The sequence below is a fragment of the Cervus canadensis genome, chromosome 6 (genome assembly GCF_019320065.1).
Source record: "Cervus canadensis isolate Bull #8, Minnesota chromosome 6, ASM1932006v1, whole genome shotgun sequence".
NCBI classification, from domain to species: Eukaryota; Metazoa; Chordata; class Mammalia; order Artiodactyla; family Cervidae; genus Cervus; species Cervus canadensis.
This window is the reverse complement of record NC_057391.1, coordinates 58358008-58371774: the sequence shown is the minus strand read 5'-3', so window position 1 is coordinate 58371774 and position 13767 is coordinate 58358008. Positions and strand designations below refer to the sequence as shown.

The 13767-nt window shown below is 45.1% G+C and overlaps 1 protein-coding gene across 12 annotated transcripts in view; it reads left to right on the top strand.

Moving 5' to 3' along the window:
- Positions 1-2113: 2113 nt before the first annotated feature.
- SEMA6D (semaphorin 6D) overlaps positions 2114-13767 on the top strand; it is a 58045-nt gene continuing 46391 nt past the window's right edge. For 3 of the 12 annotated variants that reach the window (XM_043472078.1, XM_043472080.1, XM_043472070.1), the window contains exons 1-2: positions 2115-2462; positions 3290-3552. The gene's annotated coding sequence lies outside the window, so the exon portion shown is untranslated. Of the gene's footprint in view, positions 2463-3289; positions 3553-13767 lie in introns of all 12 variants that reach the window. The other 9 variants (XM_043472079.1, XM_043472074.1, XM_043472082.1 and 6 more) reach the window with 6 other exon arrangements.

Here is a 13767-nt window from a genome sequence, read left to right as displayed (position 1 = left end):
TTTTGATTCTTTTTTTTAGATTTCCACTGTAATGTGTTATTTCTAAAATACATCTGAAACAAACATATAAAATATTAAAATGTGTTGAAGTTGAGTGGTGGGCATATGAATGTTATAGCCTTTAATCTTCTAGTTGTTTGAAAAGTTCTTTTTCTTACAAATTACACCTTGAATATAGGGCCTGAATAACACTCTCCTAGGTCTGCACTGTTACTTGGTAAAAGTGACGCTCAGTAAAATTGTTCTTTACCATTCTTTTGGTGTCACTAGATTGTCCACTTCCCTCTCTCTCTTTCCCTCTGGACCAAACATGGGGATTGGCTCTGAGGTGTACACTGCTATTTAGACTGAAAACATGTCTAACCCTTGGCTCGAAATGACCTATCAGCATATTCTTCTGCAACCTAAAAAGTGTTTTCGTTCTTGAATTTAAGAACTCAGTCTAAGGTGAATGGCACTCTCTGGGGTGGCACTCTTTAAAGCTGGCCATCGCAAAATTTCAACAAAGAATTCACAGATCTGGAGAACTGAACTTCTTCTTCTTCTTCTTTTTTTTTTTTTTTTCTTGGTTGCTACTGCAGACAGAGGACAACTCCTAAGCTTTAGGTGGGTGGTGATATGATTCGTCAAGCCACTGGTCACCCCTTTGCATATTCATTCAATGCACAGAGCGCTCTGCCTGCAGCGGGGCTTGCTCTCTTGATGGAGAAAGGATAGAATGACTGGATACGAGTAAAAGAGGCAGAGCTTTCAGGGTCAGAAGTTGGCTGCAGAAGGGCCCTGACTGCCAAGTAACTTGCAATGATGTCAGAGCCCAGCACAACCCGAAAACACCAGCCAGCCAGCCAACAAAAGTCTTAACAACAACCGAAAAATCACACAGCTGTGTTGCCAAAGCTGTTCTTTCCGCCCCCTACCCTTGACTTGGAATAGGAAGAACAGCAGGAAGAGCTTATATTTTAAAAGACTCCAGGTCCATCCTCTTTCTTCCTTTTGGTAACAAAGTGTTAACTAGTAAGGAAACAGTTCTCCGGATGAGTCCTGTAGCATTTCCTTGGAGTGTCTTTTTTGGGTTCCTTTTCAAGGCTGTCTGTGGAAGTTTCACAAATTACTCAGAACAGGGTATTTTTTTTTTTTTTTTCTAACTGTAAACAGTAACTGTGCTTGGGAGAAGCAGGAACCATTGAGGAAAGGAAAATACTTTGCCCCCTTCTCTCTTTCACGGTAATTAACCATACTCAAATGAAAATTAAAAGTTTGGCAGAAAAGCTTTCATCTTTTTCTTTATATGAGGGCATCATGGTTCATTCCAGCCATTTAGAGCCCTCAGTGATTCATAATTCAACTGGAAATTTTAACAAAACAAACCTGTTCTTGGATATGAAGTTTGAATTAAAATCCTCTCGTTTTTAAATGTGTGAGTTTTTCCCTTTCCTTTGTGACAGTCAATTTTAAATGATGTCACTTCAAGGACATTTTCATTTCTCCCACAACATATTACACGAAACACTTGCCTGTAAAACCGGCTCATTAGCCTGCAAAATTATACTGTACTGAATGGCTTTCATTCAAAGTAGAAATGGGATTTTTAGTAGGCAATTTCTGTATTTTATAAAGATAAAACAATGTTTGATTGCTTCTCCCCAGCTGTTTTGCTTAGTGGTTATAAAGAGAAGTTGGGGCGGGGGGACGACAAAGGTCATATGGGGGCGGGCTTGTAAGGATGTGCTTAAAAAAATAAATCTTAGATCAGGAAAGTAAGGCACAACTTTATGGAGCAACTGTGCCTGCAGCTCCTCTGGGCTGCAATGATTTGTCCTCTAGATGTCTGGAGGAAAGCTCTGAAAAATCTTTCAGAGAGAGAAAAAAGAGGGAAAGAGGGGCGAAAGCGAAAAGGCTGCTTCGCAGGCTGCAGCAGCCGCCGCGAGCCGGATGACTGAGGCGCTGGGAGTTGCTGGAAGGAGCAGCTCTTGAGAGGTGGCGAGAGGGAGGGCGCGCAGCCGAGCGCCGGGGAGGAGGGACGCGGAGGCCACCGAGGGGTCAGCCTGGCCGCGGCGCCGGGCTGGGGGCCTCCAGGCGGCGCTGGCCGCGGCGCTCGGGCGAGCGAGCGCGCCGGGCCGCCCGCGCCGCCTGCTGTCCGCGCCCGGGGGTGGGCCCCGCGCCGCGAGCTGCCGAGTGCGGGGAGGGAACGAGACTCCGGCTCGCCTGATGGATTGACTTGGAGATGGATCGAATTACACCATTTGCCGTGCCTCGATCTGTTTTGCTCCCGCTTGGTCCGGCTGCTGCTGTCGCTGCCGCTGCTGCAAGGACTGGTGGCGGCGAGTTTCAGGATTATACCGAAGAAACCAAAACCTAAAGAGACACAGGGATATATATGTATTTCGATTTTTTATTTTCATTTCTCCTTGAGCGTAACAAGCTTTTATTATTATTTTTTTAAACCAAGCCTCCCCCATGAGGTAAGACAGCCCTATAAAAATTTGCTAATGCTCTAAGGCGCCTGGTGGGGATCGGACCCAGATCCTTAAAGCCTGAATCGCTTCTAGTGTGTGTGTATGTGTGTACGTGTGCGGGTGTGTGTGTGTTGGCACTGGAGAGTTGATTTCTTTTCCAAGCAGCTTTCCGCCTGCCGTGCAAGAGACGCGCAAAAGGCTGGAGGTTTGGTGGACGCGTCAAAACTGGCATTGCTGGAGGCTTGGGGGGAGGGGCCCTTCAACATTGTGCACCCCCTCCCCCCCCAAAAAAAAGGAGGAGAAGGAAGGGGCTAGCAAAAGTTTCTTGCCAGGCAGCGCCAGCTCCGCGCTCCCCCACACCTTATCAGGGGGAACCCGGGCTGCTTAGGTGTCGGGCACCACGTCCCCAGCTCTCGCCACCGCCGAGCCGAAGCTAAAGGAGCCGGCTGCGGGCTCCGCCGCCCCCTTCCGCCCGCCCGGCAGCCCCTGAGCTGCCCCCGGCATCGCCGGGCCAGGCAAGCAGTGGACGGGCGACCACTCGCCCGCGCCAGGAGAAGGGGCGCAGCGCAGCCGCCGACACCCGGGCAGCTCTCGGCCGACGCCGGCTACCTGTCGGTGCGCCTCGGGCTTGGACGGCCGGCCGGTAGTGCCGAGGGGCGGGGGCTCGGGGGACTCGGCCCCTCCCCAGCCCCCAGGCTTCGGCCCCGAGGGCGGCCACTTCCCACCCTCCCTCTCCCCCTGCTGGCCAAGCGCGCCGCGGGCGGGCTCCGGAGCCCGGAGCTGCCCACCGCCCACCCCCGCCTCCCACCCGGCGCCCCGGTTTCTCTTCCCAGCCACTCTCCCCCGCAACTTTCCGAGCTTTGTTCTCCCGCTGGAAATGATTCACGGAAGCGTCTTGGACAGGGTCTCCGCCAGGCGGCAAGAGCCCAGCGCTGAGATGTGTTACGTTCTCATCTACCCATCAATTATGGATGGAAACAAATAAGGAAGAGTCAATTTTGCATGAGCCCCTTCTCCGGCGGCCAGAGGCGTCCGCAGCCGGGAGGGAGCCGCCGCGCGCGTCGGCAGCCGCTGGCAGGGGGATGGTGAGGACAAGGTAGGGAAACTTTTATTTCCCGTTTTGACAGCGGTGGTGTTTGTTCCCGGTCTGCAGAAACTGATACTGCAGCTGCCTTGGGTAATTTGGAAGGGCTTAAAGCTTCCTCCATCGTGTATAACTCTTGGATTGAAATAAAAGGTCATAAGGACTTGAAGGTGTGGATGAGAACTGGGTTTGAAAATGTTTTGCCGTCTAGACTCTTGGGACCTCTGCTGTCAGGTGATTCTTTAAATCGCGAACGTGTGAAGAGCTAAATGCCAAGGAGCTAGAGATGAGGGAGGCAGCAGTGTTAGAGAAACTCGGAGTACTACTCCCCGTTCCGAGGTGACCAGTCGGTAACCGAAGTTCCAGCATCCCAACCTCTCACCGCGTTCAGCTGGGAGATTCACACAGAAGGATTATGATAGATACACAGACTTTGTAAACAGTCATTGCTCCTTATGTCCATTGCTACGGGCGACTGCTTTCCCTTAAAAATAACCGTAGTGTTTCCAGTTACTTGGGAGAAGAAATGACTGGGACAGTTTTCCCAAGAACTTCTGGCTCCTAAGAGTTTAAATCTGCAGTAAAATGTTGAGTTGCTTTTTAAGAATTATCCTTCCCTCTACTTGATATTTGGGCCAGTAAAGTGGATTCTTTTATTCAAGGCTGAAATCCGAGGGAAAGGTTTAACATTTTTCTAATCTGCTTTGGTCTCCCCTCCCTGCCTAGACTTGGACAATTACTTGTTTGGAGAAAATTTTCAAGGTTTCTTTCTTATAGAATTGCAAAATCTTATCCCAGACAGCTCAAGGTGAGGATTTTACTGTTCTTTTGGTGGTTTAACAATAGGTTTTGATGCTGGCTTATATTCATGTGGTTGAAAAATCCCCTCCCTCTCTTTGGTATCTAACTTGAGAATTAATTAAGTTGTGTGTAGTCATGTTTACTGTAGTAAGTGACAGGCATATTCTGTCAGGCTGGTGAGTACTATACAGACATTTACCCTCGCTCAGATAAATAGAAATTGCTAAATAAGTTCTGAGATGTAAGCCTATGTTACCATGAACTTGAACATCTTTTTTTTTTTTTTTAACCCCATCCCCCGCCCCGAACTTGAACATCTTTGAGTAAATAAACTGTAGCCCAGCCATAACTGAGTTTTATATTTTATAGTTAGTGTCTATGCTTTGATTTAGGTCCCTGGACTGTTCTCTTAGAAAGACAGTGAAGTAAAAAAAACCCTGAGATTTCCAAATGTGTTGTTTAGCAGACTGTTTTTTTCCAGTGGTATATTTGGTGAGATTTTAACAGCCAGCACCTAGTTCGAACTAGATACTGGTTGTTACCTGTCTTTGTTTCTATGAGGGATGCTACATAGGTGAACTTTTTTTTGAGAAACACTTCTGTGTTTCAGGACAGTGTGCTAGGATTATTGTGGCTTCTTCTTCAGCAAACAGCTAGTTAACTTGAATTTGATTTAGATTTGTGGGCATTCTGCCCTTGTCCTCTTCTATTTATTTATTAGTTACTTATTTATTTTGAAGTCCTCTAATAGCACCATCTGGCCTTGTCTCCCCTCATTTGATGGATTTGAAAGATGGTTGTGACGTAAACTGTAGAGTGGGGGTAACTTACTTAGAAACCCAGTGGACATCAGTTCACTCGCTGCCTGCTAAACAGGAAGGATCTGTCCAGTACCTTGCTGGGGTAAGTAGGCCCCTGAATCCTGTGTGGTGATTTCTATCTCTTTAAACCACACAAGCAAAGTAAGCAGGAATCAGAGCTTGGATTCGCAAAGATACTCATAATTGTTAAGGACTTAATGAAACTGGAGAAGTTCTTCACTTCTTGCTGCTCCATCATAATAAACCTTGGTAATTAGCTTAGTCATTGTTCTTGCATTTGAGTTTCACTAAGTTACAAAGAGTGAAAAATACATCTGAAATAGGGTCATTTTTCACCCTTACTGATGCATTTTATGCAGAGTTAAGAGCCTGGCTGAATGCCTAACCATTATTGGTATAAGAGTAGGAGGTGAACGCCTTCCTTAGCATATTGCAAGATAAAATATTACCTTTTATTTCAATTAATAGACTTTAAGCCTGCCCATTCTAGATTCATTCCTAGAGGAAGCAAGAGGCACTTGGGGTATGCCAGGCAGTCAGCATTTATTGAGTCCCTGTCGTTTGCAAGGAGCTATGCTAGCCAATGTTCCAACATCACGTGAGGCAGACATGTTTCTCTACGTTAAACTTAGTAAGAATCTAAAGAAACAGAGGATGGCAAAACTGGATCATTTGGTGAGAGATGTAAATCTGCATCTTTTTCTGAAGCATGTTATTTCATCCTGAAGATTTTAAGGCAAGATTGTCCATACCAGATATATACAAGGGGCCAATCTTCCTGCCTTCAACAGTAATAATGCAGTGTACTAGTAGTGTAATTCACATGTTGGAACTGTCAATGGAGCTGGAGACCTCGCTGTCAGCAGCTCCTGTGAATGGAGACTTAGTGTTAAAATCTACCAAAGCCAGTGTCTTAGGTTGCAGCTTATTTTGTGAACAGCTGCCAACTTCCAGTTGGGGGAAAAAAGTGTGTTTTGATTTATTCCCATGACACGTGGTGAGAATGAAAATCATATAACTATATTAAGCATATCGTAACCTTTTCAGTTACGGTGGCTATTGTCAGGCTGACTTTTTCCCCTCAGACCTGACAGCAGTGGTTAGTGCCTCTGATAAGTGAATCTGCTTCCATTCATCCCAACAGGAAAACTGGGAAACGTTCTTACTTTGAAAAGCAACTGTTTATGTAACCAAGAGCATTCGAATCAGTGCTCCACATAGGTACCACATGAGGTATACTTACTTCTCAAACTTTTCTATTAAGCCTTTGTTAACTCACCCAGATTAGCATTTTAACAACCCTGAAGTGAACTTCTGCCATTCTCTCTACTTGGACACAGTCTGTAGATCATCCATCATTCTGTCCTTGGCTACAACAGGCTGCTGGCTCCATCACCATTTGGAGCTACACAGAATCCATCCGACTGTGAACAACACAGCTGGCTACAGCAATTTTTTCTTCCACACCACTGGCAGCATTGTCTGGCTGTGGTAACTAAAGTTAACACCCAGAACAGGAAGTTTCCATTGTTTGCCAACCTGTGCTGGGCCCCTCACCCACTTTGGGGGGGGCGCACCTGCAGAAAGACCCTGCTGGCTTGCCGTGGCCTGTTCCACTTAAGACGAGGCTTGCCTCAACCTTACAGGACTCACAGGAAAGCCTCTTCAGACTTGATACAATTAAATCACCAGAATTACAGAATTAGAAGGAGTCATTCAGTCGTCACTCATCCTAGACCTTTAAAACTCAGACTATCGAAAAGGGGAAGAAAAGAATGAAGTGCCTTTAGCTGGTGATCCCAAATGACTGAAACAGAAAAAGACCCTGTCTGGTTGTTTGAAGAAGTGAAGGTATCACTGTTTTATCTCTTATCACAAAGAATGTGTGATGGACCTAAAATCTGGGACCCAAGCCTAATGGAACCCAGTGCATTCTATAACTTTTTTTTCCCTCTTCCTTTTACTCGGTTAAGATACCTGTTACAGTAGTCATTGCTTATTAAAGTGAGAATGGCATGAATTAGGTGGACATGTTTGCAAGGTTATGTTGTCAAGAAAAAGATTTTATAAGTACCACTTTTGGAGTTTGATATAGGAAGCGAAAAAGACCCTGATGCTGGGAAAGATTGCAGGCAGGAGAAGGGGATGACAGAGGATGAGATGGTTGGATGACATCACTGACTCAATGGGCCTGGGTTTGAGTAAACTCCAGGAGTTGGCGATGGACAGGGAGGCCTGGCGTGCTGCAGTCCATGGGGTCGCAGAGTCAGACACAACTGAGCAACTGAACTGAACTGAACTGATAGGAAGGGGAGAGGGTATCATAATTTGGTGGGAGCTAGTCTTCTCACCTCTTTTTCTAATGTTTACTAATGAAATCAGCTATAAGATAGCTGGGATGATGTGATGATGATGATGATGGAGGAGGAAGAGGAGAAAGCAGCAACCTTGACAACCATCACTTATCATTAGTCTGCTTACTAATTTCTAGGTACTACGCTAAGATCTTTATCTTAATTATGTCCTGTAACACTCAGACAGCTGGGATGATTGAGGCAGCTTCTGTTATTATCACTGCTTTATCAAAAAAGCAGAAAAAGAAACTCAAGCACCTGAGAAGTCAAGTCATTGTCCTGAGATCATTGAGCAGGGAAGTAGTGAAGTCAGGATTTGAACTCAGGTCTGCCTGACGTCTCAGCCCACTGTCCCATCACTGCACTGAGTTGTTTTCAGGAATCCGGACCCCCAGGCAATTTGCTGACTCTTTGATACTTCTGACATTCTTTTTCAATAAAAGAGTTCTATTTTGAGGGAAATCTTTGCATTGATTGAAATGATATGTGCAGAATATGTATGCTCTTAACTTTGACCTTTCTCTGAACAAAACTGTATTGACACACTCTTCTTCATTTTAATTCCTGTTAGGCAAATAATTATGACATACCCTTCTTTTCAAGTGTCCTAAGGTAGCATCTTCTCCCACCATTTTTTCCCTGTTAGGTTTTCCTGTCCAAAATTGCATGGCACAGGACAAATGGCAATATTCATCACTCTACCAAAAAGTGCTTTTGCATCAGGGTGCAATTGACATTCATTTCCTTGATCTTGGCAGGTGAAGATCCATTATGTATCTTTGTCCTATTTCCCAGGAGTATTTATGGGCCCCATCAGCAAAGACAGTGAGAGCTGCAGCTGTTCAGGCTTTAGTGGCAAGAGGATGAAAAGTGTATTACTGAAGTTTGACTGCATATTATACTATAATATACACTTTTCTTATTTATGGCTGAGGGAGAATCCTTTTACCTTTGTGAGTAATCAGATATGTTGTTTGAGAAATCATCACCCATGCATCAGCATTTTTGGTTGATCTTTCTGATTCAGGATTCCTATGGGAGGGAAGAAAACAAATACACATTACCACTACCTATAGTGCTGAAATTTAAGGTTTTCAACATTTATTTATGGAAAGGAAATACGGGTTTTAAAAAGTCCAGTATGTTCGTACATGTATAAAAAGTCCTTGGGAAGATCTGCAATTACTTAGCCTATTATTGGAGTCTGTATTTAAAAATAAAGTCAGGAGTTTCTACTCAGGCGAGGAACTGGCACATATGAACCAGAGCAGATGAAGCTCTTTGGAAAATAACACTTCAATTCCCAGGAGCCAGCCGTCAGTAGACCAGGGACTCAGACTCCCCCAGCACCTACATTGATCGAGGGCTCCTTTGGCATTAGAAGGGTCTCTGGAAATACTTTTTGGTCTGCAAAGTTGTCTACATATATCAGTAATTCCCCAAACCTCCCCTGGGTAATTGCTAGATCAAGTAAATATATTTTTAAAAGCTATTGAAGAAGAAGGAGGAGAGATAGAAAAAGGAGGGATAAAGAATGTTGCAGTTGCTTCTGTTTTTGTCATTGCTGGGGTAGCCATTTGTTCATACAGCTAATTTTTACCAAGTGTCTACTCCTTACAAGGAGGTGCCAGGGTGGGGAAACAGTTCAAAGAGGAACTGACATGGATCCAGAGCTCAAGGCTCTTACTGAGTGGTGTATTGAAGACGAGGTAAACACATAGCCAAAATAAAATGGCCAGTGTCTTAAGTGCCAGAACACACACGGACCTATGGAAATTGAGAGCAGTGAGAAGTTATTTCTGGCTGGGGTGGTCAGGGAAGGCTTTGTGGAGCGCTGATATTTGAGCTGGTCCTTGAACTAGGTAGGATTTGGACAGGTGGACACAGGGGCAGTAGGGGAGGTGCTGAGAGGGAGGGCATTCCAAGCATAGAGAACAGCTTAGGCAAAGGCCCTGGGACGGGGGCGGGGGGTCTAGGTCACTTGTCCTCTTCTGAGGCCTGACCTAGACTTGCGTTTCAGGTGTGAAGAAGCAGTTTGTCATGCAAATCCACAAATATTTATTGAGTGTCTGTGGTCTACGGTACGGAGCCGATCAGCAGATGGCCCTGCAGCTTAAGCCATCAGAATGGATGGGATCAATCTTGTGATGATTCAGGAGTTTGCTTCGTGATCAGAGCTAAACCCCCCACATCAACTGCCAACTGGTTCAGTGTTACACAGGAACATGGCAAAGAATCACGTGGTTTGCCTCATATTACCCTGCAAGCTGGTTTCCCCCACAGAGGGGTTTAGAAGAATCAGACTAGAATGTTGCTGCATCATGGGCTTCATCTTTTTGCTTTAACTTGAAAAGACTAGGTGTAGACTCCTAACAAAGAACACGTTGCATATGTAGATAGGGACTTGGGGAGGATGTGGAGAAAGGAAGTGAAAGAGAGAGCAGCAACTTGTTGAAATTGTGAGAAAAGCATGAGTTGGACTCCAGGTGCTCCTTCGACTGCAGGCCCCAGGAGCTTAGACTGCTTTATTCATCCCTGTAACTTAGCGGTGTGTGACACACAGTAGACGTGTTGCAAATATTGTAGTAAACGTGTTAATTGAGTCTTAACTTCTTATTCGATTGTAGTTATAATCTATCATGCCTGGCGAAGTGTGCAAGCAATGGGGTTGGAACTCTGGCAACCTTCTCCTGATAGAACAAGAGAAAAAGCAGCAGCAAACAGCTTGGAGTCACTAATGTAATACTTCCCTTTGGAAGACCCCATCCTTGAGTGACCCTGGGGACCTAGCATCCCTTCCTGCGTCTGAGCTTTCAGGGTAAACACCCCCCATTAGTGGCTCTTCACCATCCTGCCTCCCCAACTCCCTTACCTTCTCCCTGCTTCCCCCCATGCCCATGCCTCTTCTATGTCGGGCTGTTTGAGGATTTCCAAGCCGTTATTAACCCCTTGAGTTAGCGTAAATTGTAATCAATCCACAGTTACATTTAATTGTGGAGGTGATAAGCTTTCTGGGCTTCCCTGGTGGCTCCGTGGTAAAGAATTCACCTGCCAATGCAGGAGACACGGGTTCAGTTGACCCCTGGGTTGGGAAGATCGCTTGGAGAAGGGAATGGACACCCATTCCAGTATTTTGTCTGGGAAATTGCATGGATAGAGGAATCTGGCGGGCCACAGTCCACAGGGCCGCGAAAAGTTGGACACGACTGAGCGTCTAAACAACAACATAAGCTTTCTGAGAGGAAATACCAGAAGTTCTCAGTAGTGTAACACGGGAACACATACTAAAGGAAAAGTAAAATGAAAACAATTGCATTAGGGGATGATTAAGCCAATTGCTTGGCCAAGAAATGCTCCAGTGGTTCAATTTTCCTTGGTATATTTAAGTCTTTTATAAGTTAACGGTTACATGACAGTCTGAGAGCAGATTCTTAGTCTGAAGAATCACTGCCAATGAAAGATCAATCAGAGAAGATAAGATAGGTCAATGGGGAAGAAGGGTTAAGCATATACCAATTCAGTATTAGGAACTTTTCAGGAATATTCCAGTGACATAAAGCAGAGAACCTGTTGGATTTCATAATTAGTCTGGCTCCTACCCAATTACTTTCTGAAGTGAAAGGCATGCTGCCTCCCCTTGCATAGAACACAGTTGGCTTCCAGACAAAACCTAAAATAAACCGTCCTGGCTCAACTTGCCTAATAATAACAGCTAGCCCTCACCGGGTGCTTACTGGGTGCTGTGGCCCTGTGCCTAGTACTTTACGTATGTTATCTAATTTAATCCTCATGCTACCCCTGAGAGTGGAGGATGGATGAATAGCTAACTCAGAATTAGCACTTATTAAGTACTTGCTGTGTGCTTGATACTCTTTTAAGTGAATATATTAAATCTTCTGGTCAGAATTCTTTAAGGTGAGTGCTACTGTTTATTACTTCTTATTGCACAGGGGAAAACAGGGATGGGAGATTAAGTAATTTTACCAGGGTCAAACAACTAATGAGTACTAGAACCAGGGGACTTGGGCCCGTGAGAAGCAACTTAGGAAGGTGGTTAAGACATGAACTCTGGCACCAGCCTATTGAGGTGTGAGTCCTGGCTATGTGATCAGTAAACTGTGTGATTTGAGCAAATTACTTAATCTCTCTGAGCCTTAGTTTCATGACATGAAAGGGGGACGATGATGAGTGGTAGCCACCTGGTAGGATGTTTGTGAGACATAAATGAATTAATATTTGAACGGCACTTAGAATAGTGCTTGGCCTGTAGTGAGTACTATATTTATCTCAGTGTCTGTTAAGTAAAAGTAAATGCAGTCTGGCTCCAAGGTCCATCCTTTTAGCCCTTATACTATGCAGTCTTTTCACATGTGGTTCTGTCATATCTCTTTGACTGATATATAGACCTTGAAGCCAGTTTTACAACCAGCTCTCCTCCACCCCCACACACTACACTTGCCACACATTCAGCCAGACTGGAGAGGGGAATTTGGCAGGAGAGCTCCAAGGCCCTAGAGATGTACCCAGACCTTGATGCCTAGTTGCCTAGCCCTGACCCAGATAGCAGCCATTTCAGATTCATGATGTCAGAAATCTGGCTCCACGGATGGTTGGGCTGAAGGACAAAATGTAGGTGATTGGCATGTGTTCTATGCTGTTTGCCCCCTAGGCAATTAAAGCCTGAAGAACATCATGGAAAATCAGACCCATTGCTGTCATCACCCACATCTTTGATCTCTGCCAGTGGTCCTCAAACTTTAAAATTGATCAGAATCACCTGGGGCTACACGCAGATTCCCAGGGCCCCAGCACCAGTGGGTCTGTGTTGTTGGGTCTGGCATGAGGCCCCAGTGTTAGCATTTTCAACACACTCCTCAAGTGACTCACATTCTACGGTACCTTGACCACAAATGGAGAAATGATGCTCTGGTGTAGCCAGAGTTTCTCAAACCTCAGAGCACCTGCGGTTTGCCCAGCATCTTGTAACATTCAGATTCCCATCCAAGCAAGGTGCTAGACGTCAAGACTAGTGTTGGCAGGCCCCTGGGTAGGAGGTTGCAAACCTCTTGCCCACAACTCAGGGAGAATCCATATGAGCCAAAGGCAACCCGGCCAGCTCATGAAAGAGTGAAGAGAGTCATAAAATCTGCTCAAAGCTGAAGAGACTTTTTTTTCCCGTAGTTTGCAAAGGATCCTCCCGGTGAGAAGAAATTAAGAGAGAAAAAAGGCCCTCACTCACTCCTGCTGACTGGCGTATATCATTTCATAAATGGAGTCCTGGTCCAGTATTCGTAGCAACAGTCTTTGATTTAATGATAAACTGAGATAAGGGTAATCAAACTTTATGCTTCAGGGCATCAGGTGATTGCCTGCTGTGGTCAGGATGAAATCTTTTCCCTTGTGCTTTGCACAATTGACTAGATGCATTTGAGACAGGCTGCAGGCTGTGCTTGCAAGAGCTGGGGCAGGAGGCGCGGGCGAGAAACGCCGCTGGATGAGACCACGTGGGAAATGGTCTTGTGTGGGATGAACAACCCCATCATCATTTGGCCTTATCATTTTTATTTCATTTTAAGATTCTCCATACCCTATGTGTATATTTCTATAAACCACATGATGAAATCGGCAGCTTGCTGTGTCTGGAATGACATAAGACTCCCAACTTTGGCCAATACTGGCCTCTCTGAGTGACCTAAGGAAAGTGCTGTCCCCCTCGGAGGCTCTGGCTCCTCATCTGTGGACTTGCAGTTAAAATGAGCATCAAATAAGACAGTGTTGATAAAAGGGCTTCATAAAAACCAAAGTGCCACTCAAATGTAAGGGATCATTATGATACAATGAATTATACTTTATGGAATCACCATTTATCACAATCATAACATAGCTATCTCATCTCTATGTAATGATATCATACATAATGACGGTGAACATTTATTGAGTTCTTCATTTCTGCCAAGCACTAAAGAGTTTTATTTACATTCTCTTATTTAATCCTCATGTCAGCCCTTTGGGGCACATATTTTTTTACTCCATTTTTTAGGTAAAGGCACGGGTGCTCCAGGAGCATCAGTTAGTTTCCTTTTGCTGTTGTAACAAATTACTACAAACTTAGATATCTAAACAACAGGGATTTATTACCTGACAATTCTGGAGGTTTGAAGTCCCAAATGGGCTTCATTGAGCTAAAGTCGAAGTGTCAGCAGGGCTGTGTTCTTTCCAGAGGCTCAAGGGAAAAATCCATTTCCTTCCCT